Source organism: Chrysemys picta, chromosome 21, assembly GCF_011386835.1.
Source record: "Chrysemys picta bellii isolate R12L10 chromosome 21, ASM1138683v2, whole genome shotgun sequence".
In the NCBI taxonomy this organism is placed as follows: Eukaryota; Metazoa; Chordata; order Testudines; family Emydidae; genus Chrysemys; species Chrysemys picta.
Genome location: NC_088811.1, coordinates 5,644,263 through 5,659,265, shown reverse-complemented (window position 1 = coordinate 5,659,265; position 15,003 = coordinate 5,644,263).

The following is a 15,003-nucleotide window of genomic DNA, read 5'->3' as shown; positions in this document are numbered from 1 at the left end:
TGCCACTTTAGGTGCCTGAGTCCAAAATGCAAAATCAACCCCCCTGCTCAGCTGCCGCCTAATCCTGTAAGCATTTGAATTCCCTGGACGCCTACATTTCTGCCGGTGGGCATGTGCCTGACCACCTAAATCCTGATGCCCAGCATCCAGCTCATACTCAAGCCCCATTGGGATTCACTAGGCCAGGGGTCGGCAACCTTTGGCACGTGACTCACCAGTGTAAGTACCCTGGCGGGCCGGGCCAGTTTGTTTACCGGCCGCGTCCGCAGGTTCAGCCGATCGCGGCTCCCACTGGCCGCGGTTTGCTGTCCCAGGCCAATGGGGGCGGCGGGAAGCGGCAGCCAGCACATCCCTGGGCCTGCATCACTTCCCGCCGCCCCCATTGGCCCAGAGCGGCGAACCACGGCCAGTGGGAGCTGCGATTGGCCGAACCTGCGGACGCGGCAGGTAAACAAACCGGCCCGGCCCGCCAGGGTGCTTACCCTGATGAGCCACGTGCCAAAGGTTGCCGACCCCTGCACTAGGCATTCTCCCACTAGAATCAGGGCTAGACATTTCCTTTTCTTTTAATATGAAAGCTGAGTTTGTCGTGTCTTACCATGACTCCAGGAGCTGGGGCTTTCAGAGAAACAGCAAATATGAAGCTTGTGATAAAATCGCAAGAATTGGCAACACTGCAGTGTTGAGAAGTTCACACTGAGGCAGTCCTTATCCACAGGAATAAACCCATTGAAGTCAAGTGGGTAAGGGTTGCAGGATGGGGCCCAAAATATTTACTGAGTCACATAAGTACCATGAAAAAGGGCACCATAACATATGCCCATGAATTTATAACTAATATTATACATTCTCCAGACATGCCAGCTCTATACCTCCATCACTGGATTTTATACCATGGAAAGAGGGAATGAAAAGCAGAAGTGAGAGTGGCAGCTTGGGTCACTAACCACAGTGATAATTTGCTGCTTTATAAGCCACCAGAAAAACAAAACAGACGTTTCTTCATCTGCAGGGTCTAAGAGGTCTGCCCCTCACCCAGTTGGTTCATGTTTGAAAATATTTACATCTAATATTGCTGGCTGCCAGTCTGTTACCACCTCATGGTCTCTCCCAGCCTCCTGTGGGCCCTCTCTGCAGGGAGACAGTCTGTCTGAGACAGAAAAACCCAGACAAGAAACCAGCAATCTCATGACCATTTTTGCAATCAGAGCAGACGGGCTGTCATCTTTCCCCTTAATAAACTCAAACTCTGATGGGTGAAAGGCTTAATTACATAATGGCTGAATAATAGGGCTAGATGAACAGGAGGAAAACCCCAATACATATCCCCCAGGCAGAATATATAAATAAATCTTGTTCAAAGACCAGTAATGCAAACAATGGGAATGAATGGGAGCTCTTTCCTCTCCCAGCACAGAAATCTGTTGTCTGTTATGTTGCAGCGTTTACTGTATGTTATTGTGCAATAGCGTTTATCATTTTTAGCACTTACATAAACATGTAAATAACATTAAAGAGAGGAAGTGTGTGGGCTGAGGAGACTATCAACATATTCTGAAGAATTTAGAAGTCTATTATAACCTGTTTGGTGAAATTATTTCTACATGGATCACAAATCTGTCACTTGTAATGTCTTCAGGAAAGATGTACAAATTGAGCTAAACTGAGTACACAAAGCTAATTCACAGTTACCCTCACAAGCTTGTAGTGTAGATGCAGAGCAGATTAGAGGGAGTGCTTGAACTAAAATAAGAGCTGGCTTGAAACTCAAATCTGAAAGCAAACCAGAATATTTATTGATTGATTGATGTAGACATGGCCAAAAGTGCTTTGTTGAAAAGGAATGGATTTAAGCACATGCTTAAGTGCTTTGCTAAATCAGGGCCTTAGAAAAGTTTGGTCAATTGTTGTTTGAATTGTGATGGAGTTCTTGGTTCAGGTTAGGGCACGAAGTAAAAAGACCAACATATCACAAAGTGGGTGAGGTAATAGCTTTTATTGGACCGATTATTCTGTTGGTGAGAGAGACAAGCTTTCAAGCTCACACAGAGCTCTTCTTCAGGTCTGGGAAATGTGGTCAGTGTGTCACAACTAAATACAAGGTGGAAGAGACTACTTAGCATAAGTAGTTAACACATTTCAAAGGACCATTCAAGGTGAAGTGGCCCGTTAACACCTCTCCAGTCATAGTTGGAAAGGAGAGAAAAAATAGGCTGGGGAGGCAGGGAGAGGTGGGGGTTAAATGGGTTATAGGTTGTTGTAATAAGCCATAAAACCAGGGTCTCTATTCAGTCCACGATTTTTGGTATCTAGCAAAGTTATGAATTTAAGCTCTCAGGTTCCTCATTTGAAGGTGTTCTGCGGGTTTCCTTTGAGGATGAGGATTGTTTGATGATACTATGAGTTCTAGTGTGGGGTAGTAGGTGACAACTAGAGGTGTGCTGAGTACATTTCCCAGACCTGAAGAAGAGCTCTGTGTAAGCTCGAAAAGCTCGTATCTCACACCAACAGAAACTGGTCCAATAAAAGATATTGTCTTCCGCACCTTGTATTTCTAATATCCTGGGACCAACATAGCTACAACAACACTGCACACAAAATGTCACAAGGAGCACTATGGTCAGGGAGATGGGTCAGGGAATCAGGAAAGCTAGGTTCTGTCCCTCGCTGTGCCATTGATCTGCTTTGTGACCTTGGGTAAGTCCCCTCTGCTCTTGGTGCCCCAGTTTTCCCATCTGTATAATGGCAATATTGTTACTGATCCAGCTTTGTTATCTGTGATGAGGGCTCGCCTCTACGGTTATGCCCAGGAATAACTTCATATATGTAAATAGTAAAGTTAAGCATGTGCAATTGCAGGATTGAACCCCAAAGGATAAATATTATGATTGTCATAGCAGTAATTCTTACCACATCCAGCACCAGAAATCACTGGATATCTCCTGGGGCAATCTGTTCATAGGAGGCCCATACTCAGAGAGGCTCAGTTATGCTTGGGTGCTTATTAAAGAATCACAAACTAGAGATGAGGAAGGCTTCTTAGATTATTGTTGTCCCTTCACCAGCTAGTGCAGGAAAGTGCCCTATTGTTCAATTTCTACTACTGTGTTTTGGTTCCCCCCCTCTTGTCCCAGTCTATTTTTAAGTGGCCCAAGTAAGGGGGCATCTTTTGGAGCACTCCTACAGCCCTGAACCAGACCTGGGGAGTGGAGATACAAAACTTGGATCGAAAAATCTCCTGATTTTGGGGTATTTGGATCTGAGACTTCTGGTCAGGTCAGAATAGAGATCAATACCAATCACAAAAGACAGATCCAGAACTGGAAACTAACAAAGTCCGGGAGGTGTTTGGAGCTGTGATTTCACTTCAGGCCATGTCTGACTAAGGGTTTCTGCATTGCAGGAGAAATACGTTTTTCCTGAGTTAAACAGTGGCTTTAATTCCTCTGACTTTAATGGGCTCAGCTGTCACATCTCCCTTCCCTTCCTTAGAAGTCTGGAAAAATGTGTTCACTTTTCCTCTTTCCTTTCTCACCACTAATGACCATCTGCGCAACAATTTGAGTCTTTTCCAGTGTCTTCTACCACCTGTGGTTCAATGGAGTTTATAGATGACGACATGACAGAGGAACACTCGAATCCATGAAATGTACAGCTGTGAAGCTTTTTGATCTTTCCAAACTGTGTCAATTTACATGTTGTGTTTTAAAGTGGTTTCTCCAAATGCACATAGTCTTATACAAAGCAAGAGCATGGAACTGCAGCAGCTATAGCAAGCTCAGACGGGTCTTATAGAGTCATAGATGTTGAGCCCAGAAGAGACAAGTCATCATCCAGTATGACCCCCCTGCATGACCCAGCCCAGAGAATTTCACCCAGTAATTCTTGCTGGGGAGGGAATTATTTTTTCCATACTGGGTAAGTGAATATCATTGAGCTCAATAACATACTTTGTAGCAGGGGTCATCGAGCCCTGGGTGGTCTCCTCTGTTGTCATTGTTGGACACTGTTTTTGGGTAGTGTGGATATCTAGATTTTTTTATTTATATTTATTTTTTCAGTGTCTAAAATGAATCTATTGACACACTCTGGCAAGGACACAAACATTATCCAATCACAGCTACACGCATTATAAAACACTCTGCAAAGGCCCAACAAATGAAAGCTCAGGGGTAGGGTTTTCAAAACGGCCTGAGGGACCTAGAAATAGGGTTACCATATTTCAGCAAGCAAAAAAGAGGACGGGAGGAGCCCCGCCCTAGCCCCTCCCACTTCCCGCCCCCCAGAACCCCCAACCCTCCCCCCGTTCCTTGTCCCCTGACTGCCCCCTCCTGGGACCACTGCCCCTAACTGCCCCCCAGGACTCCACTCCCTATCTAAGCCTCCCTGCCTCTTGTCCCCTGACTGCCCCAACCCTTATCCACAGCCCCACCCCCAGACAGACCCCTGGGACTCCCACGCCCCATCCAACCACTCCCCACCCCCTGACAGCCCCCCCCAGAACTCCCAACCCATCTAAACCCCTCTGCTCCCTGCCCCCTGACTGCTCCGATCCCTCTCCCCACTCCTGCCCCCTGACAGCTCCCCCCAGAACTCCCAGCCCCCCACCCTCCGCTCCTTGTCCCCTGACTGCCCCTTCCTGGGACCCCTGCTCCTAACTGCCCTCCAGAACCCCACCCCCTACCTAAGACTCCCTGTTCCTTGTCCCCTAACTGCCCCCTCCTAAGACCCCCCCAACTGCCCCCCAGGACCCTACCCCCTACCTGTACCCTGACTGCCCAAAACTTTCTCCATTCCCCCCAAAAAGCCCCCCCCTGAACTCCCGACCCCCCCGTTTCTTGACTGCCCCCTCCAGAACCTCCCTGCCCCTTCTCCTGCCCCCTGGCCCCCTTACCCTGCTGCTCAGAACAGGGTGTTGGGCTCTGTGCGAGCCGGACACGTGGCTGCGCTCCCCAGCACAACAAAACCCGGTCCCTGGCCCTGCACAGTGCTGCCGGAGCGGGGCTGCAGGGGAGAGCTGCCGGCCTAGAATGCAGGGCGGAGCTCCTCTACAGCTGCTCCGGAGTCCAGCCCGGGACTTCCCTGCAGCCCTCCCAGCCGCTCGCTCTGCTCTGCCGGGGGAGGGGGGAAATCCCGGACATTTTGAGTTATTTACAAATTCCCCCCGGACGCTATTTTTAGCACAAAAAGGAGGACATGTCCGGGTAAATCCGGACGAATGGTAACCCTACTAGAAAGTCAATGGGACTTGTATTCCACTTAGAGGCACCCATAGGCCTATTTGAAAATCCCCACCCTAAGAGAATAAAACCAACATTTTGAACCAAAGTGGCCCTGCAAACCAGCTGAGAGCCAGTGCAATGTAAGGAACGCAGGTCCTGCAGTAACCAAACCTAAGCAAGGGCCACTGAGGGGTAACGTTCATTACAGACGAGACATTAAAGGCAAGAACCCTGCCTCGCATCTAAATCGGGGAGACAGTGTAGCAGAACATGGCGTGAGAAATGAAGACGAGAAGGTAAAACAAACCCCCGGGAGAGAGTAAGTTCAAAGCCTGGATCCTTCCATTTGGTTCAGTTTCATGTTTATGATTTTTGCTACTAGGGTTCCTTCAGTACAGGTCCCCAGGCCACCTCCCGCTGGTGCGGTGGAGAAGCTAAGGGGCAGCAGAGCTGTGAGTTGGAGAAGGGTGGGTAGTGCAAAAGAGCTAGGCCCTGAGTCTCCTCTCTGTTACACTGATACGAGCCAGGAGCAGCTCTGCTGGAGTCAGCAGAGTTACAGAGCTGTACGACTGATGCAAGAGAAGAATCAGGTCTTCGGTTTTCACGCTGTGCTTGGGCAGGAAACTACAGTCACCTTGGGCAGCTCTGCTTTGCCTGCCCGAGGGCCAAAGCCCTGCGGTTACTGAATGCCTGCAGGCAAGTAAGGCATCTCACACAGGCTTGTTTTCCAGAGAATCTCCTGCAACTGTCCTCTTGTGAACCCCTGGCCTGGCCAGCTGTGGCATGAGGCCATAGTGCTGAGATTGACCACTCACTGCCTCTCTCACAATTTCCTCCTGTGCGTTATTCCTTGCCACTCCTCCAGAGGTTAGCTTGCTTTCCAGGAGTAGCTGCTGCTTCAAGCAGGCAGCTTCATAAGCACCTGTGAGGAAACTTAATTGGAGCCAATTACCTGTTCAAGTTTCTGAGGCCTGAAGAGCCACAAGTAATTACCTGGTTAGGAGACGACCTTGGGGTCTCTTCTTCCTTTCAGGAAAATGAGCTAAGTCTTTTCCTAAAGGAAATCTTTTAAAGAGACAGACCATTTAATAGAGCTCCTTAAAGGTGAGTAGCAAACATGCCATTGAATTAAAGGTGCTCTTCAAAGGGCTTAATAAGGGGGAGGGTTGGGCCATACTCCTTCTCCTCTCCCCTATGCCCTCCCCACATCTTTTTCATGTATTTGAAAGGCGTGAACATTGTTTTAAAACAAGGTTTTTCAGCTTGGTTTCAATGCTTTTAGAAATTCGGGTTTCATCTACCCTGTTTGCCTTTCAAGACTCTACGGATGATTAGGGAAGTAGCAGAGTTGTGATTACATGGATTTACAGGCTGAATAGTCCCACCAATCAGGGAGCAGAGGGGCATTTGACACAGCGGTACTGTGATGGGCAGCTGCCCCTCACTGGCTGGCAAAGGGTTAATAGCAGCCCTTGGAGTGGTTGCACAGAACCCAGCCAATCAGAGGAAGGCTTGGAAGCAGCCAATCAGGGCCAGGCTGGGTCCTATAAGAAGGGCTGCAGGGCAGCGAGGAGCTCAGTCTCTTTCTGGAGCTTGAGGGAGAAGGACTGGCTTCTTGTAGAGAGGAGTGCCTGGAACAGAACAGAACAATGCTGGGTGGGGTCAGGGGAGCAAGTGGAGCTCCATCCTGGCTGGCTCCCAGATTGTGGCCTTGATACAGGGGCCAAGTAGGTGCTGGGGCTATGGGGAGGTAGCCCAGGGAAAGCTGGTAGTGGCACAGGGGAAGGAGTGGCAGTGAGCGGCTGCCAACTGTAGGGTCCCAGAGTAGCGGGTATGTGGATCTGGGCCCCCCCTTCTTTGCCCCACTGTCCACTAAAGGAATTGGCCAGCCAAAGGACTGCAGTTTGTCCCTGAGTGAGGGGCTGGATTAGGGGCTGCAGCTCACCACTGCGGTGGGAGGTTGGGCAAAGGACTGCTGGGTTCCCTGGAAACACCCATGGTGTTTGTGATGCCACAGAAAGATGCTTTCTGTAATCTCTTCATTCAACCAGAATGGACTAAAAGGCTTTTGCAGACGGGAAAGAATTTTCTTCAAAGTTAGCTGCCATTTCTTTCTGCAGTGATGGCCCCTGACTGCCTGATCAATGGGGATTTAAAGCAGAGAAATCGGGATTAAGTCAGGTTTTAGATTTGTTTAGAAGTTTACCTTTAAGCTCTGCAGTTTCTTGCTTACACTTAAACACACTGCAATGGAGTCACTGGGGCCTAGGAAGCATAAAGCTAAGTGAAATCGTATCATGGGGGGCAGCAGGGTTACAAATCAAATCCTGGTCCAACAACACAGGGCCTTCCCTTTGCAGTGAGAGCAAATCCCCCAGTAGATGTCTGGGGGACTCATGGTGACACAGTTCTAGTGCATGTTAACCAACGCTCAGGGAATTCTCCCAAGGCCTAAAGACCTTTTAGGCAGGGCCAAGCAGGACAGAAAGAGCATCCAAGTGGAAATGGGCATATGTAAGTAACAGCAATAGTAAAATGGGCTGGACGGCAGCCTAATGGGAGAAGGGAGAAATAACACAATATTTTTAATGCAAATCTCCAGAGGCTGGTTCCCCACAGTTACACTCCCATGCAGCTCTATGCCTGCAGTGTTGTAGGCCAGGTACTTATTTCCAGTTCTGTTGGTATGTAAAAAGGAAGATAAGCCCACTGGGAGCATAAATAACAAACCCGGGACCAGACAGGGAAGGTTACAGAGTACACAGCTCTAACAGCAGCCAAGGCAGAGCTGTAAGTGAATAACATTGAGAGGCGTAAGTGCCGTCTTTATTCTCAAGTGCACCTTTTTATTGACTCAGGTTCTACTTCAGTATCTAAGAGGATGAGCAGAAAAGGACCAGTGGAGGAAGCATATTAGGTATACATCTTATTAGCGGAGGTTCCCCTCTAGCTACCCTTCCCTTTAATGACTTTACCATACCGTCATTGCAAATGACACTTCATGGTAGTGCTCCTGTCACACATGTATACGCACAGACATTGATTCACTGTCTGCGCCACTGAAAAGGAGGCATATCTCAGGGGTGTCCTCTGTGCATACAGCACAATTATGGCCAGCTCAGGTACCAATAGCTGTGAAGCCACATGGGCTGCACACGCCTGCCAGAAACTTGGGTAATTACTTTGGCAGCTAGCCTGTGCTGAAGCCAGGGTGCAACAGCTTCACTGCTCTGGTACTTGAGTGAACTAGATTAAAGATAGCTCAGTTCTATCGACCTGAACTGCAATGGCACCCCGTGATTGGAGTGTAGCCAAACCCATTGTCCAAGACAGTGCCAATGGATGGTAAATGTTCACAGAGAAGCTCAGTTTTTAAGGTATCATCCAAAAGTCACACTCAAACAGCACAGAATTCCATTTGACAGCACAAGGTTTTGTCTACACTAGACTTTTAATCTAAGAATTAATTGATTGCCCTAGGGTAAAAACAGAGGTAGCCTGGAACACACATTTGGGAAGTGTCCACAACAGCCCTTACAAATGTGTTGATTATCTTCAGTTAATTGGCAATCAATTAACTTGAGGTGAAACAAAGTCTAGTGTAGACATACCCCAAGATCAAGTTGGGGTATGTCTATGTCTTCACTACCAATGTGAAAACGCTGTCGCGGCAGCGCTTTAACGTGGCTATGTAGGCGTGGCACCAGCACTGGGAGAGCTCTCTCCCAGCACTATAAAAAAACCACCCCCACAAGGAGAGTGGCTCCCAGCGCTGGTTCATTGTCTACACTGGCACTTTACAGCGCTGAAACGTGCATCGCTCAGAGGTGTGTTTTTTCACAACCCTGAGCAAGAAGGTTTCAGTGCTGTAAAGTGGCAGCATAGACAAGGCTTTGCTGGGATGCAAACCTGCAGCTCCAGGGGACCAAAGTATTGCCAAATATTGGGCCAGATCCTTAGCTGGTATAAACTGTTATAGCTCCTTTAAAATCAATGGAGCTAGGCTGATTTGCACCAGCTGAGAATCTGTTGTTCCCCGATGTTGAAATCCCTATGTCATATTAGAGACCTACATAGCACGTTGTAATGGGGCTTGTCATATGAAAGTTAAAGGAAAATACAAAGAAAGCTCCATTAAAAACAACCCAAGGGCGTGATTTTGCAAAGTGCTGAGTGTTCTAAAGTCCCACTGAGTTCACTGGGAGTTAAAGGCACTCAACACCTCAAAGAATTGGACTCCAAGCCATAAGATGATCTGACTTGTGCAGAGAAACTAGGGGTCTAGTTTGTGTGTGGGGAGGGGGAGGGGGGTGGACAATGGAAGGGTGGGAAAGTGGACACCATAGAAATATTTGGTGTTAATAAGGAAGGAAAATACTTTGTTCTTCTATAGCAGAGAGGGGTAAAATAGGGAATCAAGATAGACAATTGGAATGAAAACATTTTGAAATAAAAGGAATAAGACAGTGAACAAACTGTTAGGGCCAGTTGCCACCATTGCTTTGCCAGAGAAGCCTCATGGAAGCCTATGCCAGTTTTGAGTGTGGATGGATGAAAATAGTCCGAAGAATCAGCCAGATGAAATCCATTAGAAACCAGCAGGATCTTCATCATAGTAGCTAGCAAGGTGATGAATGTGGCTGGTTCAAGAAGTCTTAAACCCCACAGCACTGCCTATAAGAAAGGCAGCCCTACCCATTCTTTGCAGTGAAGCTGCTAGTGGGGAAATATTTCTCTGGTGCTTTATGATATGCTTGTAGGTATGTTCAAGGCTCTTGTGATTCTGAGTGTCTCCTTTAGGGCTCTCAGTGAAGCAAAGTCAAGTGGTCCTGTCACCTTAAGGATGCGAGAGGAGATGCTCTTACAGCCAGAAGAGTTTTCCGAGGCATGCTAGTATCCTGGCAAGAAGTTATTTTCATTCATTGGGTAAGTGACTGTTGCTGTGCATCTTGATTTGTTGTATCCCTTTTTAATCATCATTCAAAAACACCAAACATTTTTTTTTGGCGTTGCACATAGTAATATGGGAGAGGATTAACAATGAGATAGAGAGGCATAACACGAGCAGAGGCTGTGGCCTAGTTACTTGAGGACTAGTGGCAGTTGTGGGCAGACTTTCAAAAGGTTTGGGGTCATATTTGATAATCTAATATCCTTCTACAGCACCATCCTGTGCATGTATATAGATATTGCATTTGATAGCATATACTTGTAGAAGAAAATGTGTTTATTTTGTTATTGTTTTGCTAACAGAAAAGCACAACAAAAATGGAAGCCTTTTCTTGTAACAATTCCTAAAGACTATCAGAACAAATGCCATTCTCTGCATGCACTGGAACCATTCTTTATTAAATTAACTTTTCGAATCCTGTTTCTGTTTCAGGAGAAGTATGCGTAAAACAAGTTCAGAACCACCACAATCTATTGATTCATCTCCTCTATATTCTTTCTGCTATGTAACAGAGCCTGAGCTTGCACACCTGGCATGAATATTGCCCTCATGCCTTCAGTGAGGTGACTTGTGTGGTAAGAGCTTTGTCATACAAGTTGCAGGAAAGGGGAAGTTTTAGGAAATTGTCAGTTCAGATCAATGAGACAGAAAATACACCCCCTGAAGTAGTGAATTTTACAATTCTGTAAAACAACATTTCCAAGAATGGTAAAACACTGAGGATTTTTCGAGCAATATAAATATGAGCACTTGTTTGGTTCCTTCAATGTAAGCAAGGTGCTTTTCTTCTGAAAACAATACAATATGTTTAACTGCACAGATGTTCCCAGCAGCAAATGATCCCCATTAGCATCCTTTTAAAAGTTAAATTGCAATCCCATTAAAAGTCTTTTTAAAACAAGTGAAGAAACTGCAACTGATTTTTAGAATATTTCCCCCCTATTGTCAGTGTTAAAAAGATGAAATATACATTACTACAGGTTTCAGAGTTGCAGCCGTGTTAGTCTGTAAAGTCTAATAAATTTGTTAGTCTCTAAGGTGCCACAAGTACTCCTGTTCTTTTATACATTACTACTACTACTACTCATATTTGCAAATTATTATATTAAGTCTCTTTCTTGAGGAAATTTCACAGGTACATTTATTTACTCAGAGGGCTTATGTCCATTCTTTACATTGGATGAGGAAGGCATTAGCAAATATGTAGCATGAATAACATACTCTATCTAGTTAGAAAACAGAGGAAAGGTTTGGAAAAAAAATCCAGTATAAAAAGATTGTAATGAGCTGGCAGTGTGTGTGTGAATCTCTGCCCTCCCCTGGATGGACTCAGAACTACTCAGCCGTGGGTTGCTACAAGGTAAAAGATTCTCCTTTTGCTCAAGTGATAAGGATCTATGCTTTTAAAGCAGCAAGGTCCAAGTTCTAGCCCAGGTCCTGCTGTGAAGTTCTAGATAGCTATCGGGTACAGCACAGTGTTAGGATCCATGTAGAAGGAGAGAGGTTTTTTGCTTCAGCGTCCTGTCTTGGTCAGTGCTCATATCCCATTCTTCGGCAGGAAGTAACCCCATAATAATTTCTATGATTCGATAAGGGGCAATTATGGAAAAATGTGCCCAAACTTGCCCATAGGGGAAGTTTGTTCCTAATCCCCAGCAGGAAGGGGCTGTCTTTGCTTCTGAAGCATGAGGGTTTACATTACTTATTTTGAAAGTTTTCATCCTATGTGATGTATCTGTGGATGTTCTCATTGTCACCCATAAAAATGTCATATCTTTCCTGAACCCTACTGAATCCTGTACCCATGGAATGAAACATCAGTGTTTGAGAGAGCTCCACTTCAAAGATACCCTGCTTGGCAATGGTGGCAGCCCTACTGCAATCAAGGGGGCATAAAATGGATCTGAGCTGAGAACACTGGGTTTTAAAATTTCCCAAAATTTCACAGATATTAAAGCCAGAAGGGACCATTATGATAATCTAGCACAGGCCATCAACCCTCATTCAGTGATTCCTGCATCAAGCTCAGATCTCAAAAGTGCTCAGGGACAGATTTTCAAGTAGAGGTGGTGAAATTTTTTGGTGTGTGTGTGTGTGTGTGTGTGTGTGTGTGTGTGTGTGTGTGTGTGTGTGTGTGTGTGTGTGTGTGTGTGTGTGTGTGTGTGAAAAATGAAGATTCAGTGACACCAAAGCATTTTGTGAATACATCAGTTTTGCCAAATTGTTTGAGAATTTTTTTTTTAATGGATACATTTTGATTTTTGGTTTGGAATGAGGTTTTGTTTGGAAATGTCCGTTGATTAAAAAATGAAGTGTTAAAAAATGCTCGAAATCTAAATGTTTTGTTCAATCCAAGATTCATTTTTTTTTTTGGCTTCTCAGAATTGCCAGCAGACTGAAAAATCCATTATTCACCCACCTCTATTTTCAATAGGGACCAAGTTTACAGAAGGGTTCAACATCCATCTGCTCCTACTGTGACATTTAGGGACGGATGTTCAGCACACCCAAGGTACATGGCCAGCAGAAATCCCTGGCAGAGAGTCTTAGAGCCTGGGTCTACAGACTCGGGCTTGTGTTATGGTGCTAAAAATAGCTCTGTTGATATTCGGGTGTGGACTCTGAAACCCAGCGAGAGGGGTGGCAACTCAACAACGGCACTGTTTTATTTCACAGTATGGGGCATCTCCTTTCTATTCTATGAGGGTATTAAAAAACCCAGCCCATTATAACATGACCGGGGGGCTTGCACATCAGCAGCAGAGCTGAAAACGTCACAACATTGGTCATGGTAAATGCTCAAATGTCCTAACTGGTCACATTAATAGGAAAAATCATTAAAGCTGACTGAGTCATTTCCTTAACTGAAACACATGATTCTTCAGAAGTATCACAAGTTGTGGGAAGAACAAGAGTGATTAAAAGTAAGCATCAGTCTGTGAATGGTTGACAGAGGGAGATAATAATTTATGACCTGGGTCATGGGAGAGGAGACTGCAGACCATGCTTCTTCTGACAAATGTATTGCCATGCTCTCGGTTTTATCCTTTGCCTCATGCTGGACTCAACTCTCTGCTGACCTGAGCACTGGAATGTTTGCCTGAGATGGGGCATAGCCATGTGCTGCGCTCTGAGGATTGGCTTCTGATGAGCGAGTGGTCATATGGATCTCCATCTCAGTCAGTGACAATGACTTGGCTTTTGGCTTGAGGAATGAGCATATGACTGGGAGTCAGGACTCCTAGGTTCTAGTTGTGGTCTGCCATCAGCTGCATGCCCTTGGGTGAGACACTTCACATCTTTGTGCCTCAGCAGCCCCATCTTGAAGGTGATGATAATTGTGTTTCATCCTTCTAAAGTGTTTGAGATCCTCATGCTGCATCTCTACCCCTCACTTTGAGTGGCAGTGGGTTCCTTTCCTCCCAGAGAGACAGGGGCAGGAGTTGTAGCAGGGATGGCAACAGGAACCCTTTCCCCAGGAGAAGCAGGGGGAATGGAGACAATACTTAAACCCCAGCTGCTGGGATAGCTGCTAAGGTAGATATCATAGAATCTCAGGGTTGGAAGGGATCTCAGGAGGTCATCTAGTCCAACCCCCTGCTCAAAGCAGGACCAACACCAACTAAATCATCCCAGCCAGGGCTTTGTCAAGCCTGACCTTAAAAACCTCTAAGGAAGGAGATTCCACCATCTCCCTAGGTAACCCATTCCAGTGTTTCACCACCCTCCTAGTGAAAAAGTTTTTCCTAATATCCAACCTAAACCTCCCCCACTGCAACTTGAGACCATTACTCCTTGTACTGTGATCTGCTACCTCTGAGAACAGTCTAGATCCATCCTCTTTGGAACCCCCTTTCAGGTAGTTGAAAGCAGCTATCAAATCCCCCCTCATTCTTCTCTTCTGCAGACTAAATAATCTCAGTTCCCTCAGCCTCTCCTCATAAGTCATGTGCTCCAGCCCCCTAATAATTTTTGTTGCCCTCCGTTGGACTCTTTCCAATTTTTCCACATCCTTCTTGTATTGTGGGGCCCAAATCTGGACACAGTACTCCAGATGAGGTGTCACCAATGCCGAATAGAGGGGAATGATCATGTCCCTCGATCTGCTGGCAATGCTCCTACTTATACAGCCCAAAATGCTGTTAGCCTTCTTGGCAACAAGGGCACACTGTCAACTCATATCCAGTTTCTCGTCCACTGTAACCCCTAGGTCCTTTTCTGCAGAACTGCTGCCTAACCACTCGGTCCCTAGCCTGTAACTGTGCATGGGATTCTTCCGTCCTAAGTGCAGGACTCTGCACTTGTCCTTGTTGAACCTCATCAGATTTCATTTGTCCCAATCCTCTAATTTGTCTAGGTCCCTCTGTATCCTGTCCCTACCCTCCAGCGTATCTACCACTCCTCCCAGTTTAGTGTCATCTGCAAACTTGCTGAGGGTGCAGTCCACACCATCCTCCAGATCATTAATGAAGATATTGAACAAAACCAACCCCAGGATTGACCCTTGGGGCACTCCGCTTGATACCGGCTGCCAACTAGACATGGAGTCATTGATCACTACCCGTTGAGCCTGATGATCTAGCCAGCTTTCTATCCATCTTATAGTCCATTCATCCAGCCCATAATTCTTTAACTTGCTGGCAAGAATACTGTGGGAGACCGTATCAAAAGCTTTGCTAAAGTCAAGGAATAACATGTCCACTTCTTTCCCCTCACCCACAGAGCCAGTTATCTCATCATAGAAGGCAATTAGGTTAGTCAGGCATGACTTGCCCTTGGTGAATCCACATTGACTGTTCCTGATTACTTTCCTCTCCTCTAAGTGCTTCA